The sequence below is a fragment of the Otolemur garnettii genome, unplaced genomic scaffold, assembly GCF_000181295.1.
Source record: "Otolemur garnettii isolate 467f Iridium unplaced genomic scaffold, OtoGar3 scaffold00008, whole genome shotgun sequence".
NCBI classification, from domain to species: domain Eukaryota; kingdom Metazoa; phylum Chordata; class Mammalia; order Primates; family Galagidae; genus Otolemur; species Otolemur garnettii.
This window is the reverse complement of record NW_003852403.1, coordinates 5,890,434-5,893,642: the sequence shown is the minus strand read 5'-3', so window position 1 is coordinate 5,893,642 and position 3,209 is coordinate 5,890,434. Positions and strand designations below refer to the sequence as shown.

Below are 3,209 nucleotides of genomic sequence, written 5' to 3'. Positions count from 1 at the left end.
AAAAAAAAAAAAAAAAAAACACACTAATTCTAACTCTTTAAAACTCAACTAGAAATAAATATGTACTATAAAATACAAAATTTTAAGAGTATTTAACTGAACGAGATAATGTAAACATCCTGAAAAAAAGTCTATTAAGATAAATTTAAAATTTCGTAATACAAATAAATCTTGGTTTAAATTGGTAAATCTGGGTTAAACATACCTGGGAGTTGCTAGAACTATCCTTGCAACTTTTCTGTACATTTGTATTTCTAGAAAACTAAATTATACCAAACCAAAATTATAACAAAATTCATAAAGTTACCTACCAAAAAAGTATTCATGGCAATCAGAATGACTCTCTTAGTCACATCCACAAAGGTGGGAGGAGCTCACCAGCGTAAGCTGGGACAGAGTGACCAGACGGGGCAGGGTGGCAGCCCTCCATCCCAGACTGTACCCTCCAAGTTAGCTGAGAATCTGGCTCTGGGGACAGACTAGGTTAATATGAGTGCCCTTCCCTCACCAAGACACCTTCCACGAAGCAGCCATCTCCAGGGGGGAAATGAGCTCCAAGGTGTTTGAGGAGACAGAAAAAGAGTGAAGTCACTGGGAAGGAGCTCCATGCTGAAGCCTCTGCTTGCTCTAGCCTCTGAGCCATCAGGATACAGGGGGCCCACAGTTTCCTTCACCAGTAAACATTTCCTGGCCCTTTATTATCTGTTAAGTCACAGTGTGGGGAGATGAGGAGAGACAGCTCCTGCCCTGCCTGAGTGTCCAGTCTTGGAGGGGATTTGCTTCCAGTAAGGAGCGGGTGGAGGTGGCAGTGCTGAGGAAGCGGTGGAGTTGTAGATTCCCAGCTCTTCAGTTTTAGCAAATGGAGCGTCAACCTCTGGATCTTCTATGTCCTAGAGGGAACCAGGCCAAGGAGGCAAGAAGGCAGACCTCTCCCTAACTTGTTTTGGAATAAAAACTTCATCACTGGAACAGAGAATTGATTTTCAGGAAAGATTCCATGGTTTTTAGGAAGGGAAAGTCTGTCATTGCTGCATGGTTCCCTCTCTGTGTCCCTAGCATGCTTCCTGAACCAGGCAGCCGTGAAGAGCTGGGAAGTTGGAGGGGGGTAAATGCACCTGTGAAGCTCGCCCACTGTGCCTTGTCTCTCTGTAAGTCATGTGAGCCCAGTGAGACAATGTGCAGATTTAAGAAAAGCTACTTTGGTGCTCACAGAGAGGCAGCAGGGGACAGAAGATGCTTGGCATTCATGGCTGGCTGGTCTCCCAAGGTTCAGGAAAGCTGCACAGGCAGGAGAGTCTCCTCGTACACGCCACATGTCATACTGAAGCTGAGACCCCCCCCCCCAAAGTGCCCTGCCCTTGGTTTTATCCCGCAGGACTCACTGGGATTGCCGGGCCAGCCAAAGCCATAGAAGATCTGTCCTTCAGTCTACCTTTCCAAACCAGAAACCCACTTAACAGAGCTGGTTAAACCTACTGACCTGCATGTGGCTGCAAAGGTCTGTCTCTCAGATTCATGAGACAATTGACTGACACTACCTCCAGGCTGTACTATAGATTCAGCTTGTCTTCCTGGCGGCAGCCCTGTCTGTTTAGAGTCACTGTGCACAAGCACCTGAGGATCCAAAATTCCCCAAGAGCACAGCCCATCTGAGGATGCCAGCGTTCCTTAGTGTATTACGCCCATGAAACACACACAAGCCAGGAAAGTGTGTGTGACTTTGGTCTGGAAGCAGTCATTATAGTGTCTCCAGTCCAACAGTACAGAGGCCAGGGTAAGGTCTCATGGTGGGCATACTTTTCTGCACCACTGGCAATGTGCAAAGTCTTTTATGTCTATCTTCTAGGTAACCTACACTGAAGGTGTCACTCTCCAGTTGGTACCACTGGTAATTCTTGGCACCCCCTCAGATTGGCAATGGGCCACAGGTGGACTATTCAGTTCTGGAAATTTCCAGAACACCTGGCTAGCAGATTCAGCAATGCTTCAGATCACATGTAAAGGTCAAAGCTCCTAAGACTGGAAGGAAGACTTAGGAGAATGTTACTCTTACTCAGCTTGTGAGCAATTATCCTTTCCTGAAAGTTTGCTCACACCAGGAAGACGCCACCAGCACTGCAGGCCCTGAGGAATGTCTGGTGAGGTGGGGCAGAGGGAAGGGTCTGAGAAGGAAGTCTTCCTGCACTTGGGGAGAGAGAGAATGGACAGACAGGCAGAAGGGTTGGCCGATCCACACCCAGGGTGGAAAACCACCTACAAGAGAATACTTTGGTCTAACTCCGTCTCTCACTGTCAGGCAGCCTGGCATCTAATCCTGGCTCTGCCACTTGCCAGGTTAATAAACCTTGTTAAGTTTCTTAATCTCTCTGAGTCTCCTCATAAGCAAACTGGAAATAGCAATCACCTCTGTTGTAGGGTTGTTATGAGAAACAAATTAGATCAGTTATACAATGTCTAAAGTTCAACAGAAAAATGGTCAACAAACATAGTGAACCCAGGATTGGTTTAATTCATTTCTTTTATAAAAACAATCCCACAGCATTTGTTATCATTTTGAAATAACATAAGAGTAATCACAACAAATGTTTTAGAAACATATTCCCAACAAAGTATGCCTCCCAATCCTGTATTGCCTTCTCAACAATTTCTCACTTTCTTGATCATTCCTAGTTGTAGACACTTTGTAGCACAGAGATATTATCGCCTTTTAGCATGATGCGACCAAGTTGTCTTCTTGACTTTGTTTTAGAATGAATCTCCTCAGCATCATCTGATACAAAGTTCAAATACTCATCAACACCAATGATATTGCCCTCCATCCACATATCCACTTGCTCACAGAGCTACCCTTGAATCCAGGGTCTATTTCATAATTATCTGAAGATGAGGTTGATGAGCTACACCATCGCCTTCTGCACTTTCTGGTCCTGGCCACAGTACGCCATGGGGGAATCTCACAAAGACCATGTTGACCCTCATGCTACCTTAGAAAGCAATTTTGTTTTAATTCATAAATGGAGTGATCAGCAAGGAAATGTGTTAAACAAACTAATTTGAAGAATATTTCAGAATATATAAAAGCAGTCAGGGGGAAGAGGGGCAAGATGGCTGACTGGAGCCAACTTTTGACAGAAGCTCTCATCCAGAGGGAAGGACTATGACCAGAAAGTACCCCCACAATGCTGAAGACTGGGAGCTGAGCTGAAAGA

The 3,209-nt window shown here is 45.0% G+C and overlaps 1 pseudogene; it reads right to left on the bottom strand.

The window, feature by feature from the left end:
- Positions 1-2,666: 2,666 nt before the first annotated feature.
- LOC100957379 lies at positions 2,667-2,945 on the bottom strand (annotated as a pseudogene).
- Positions 2,946-3,209: the final 264 nt, after the last annotated feature.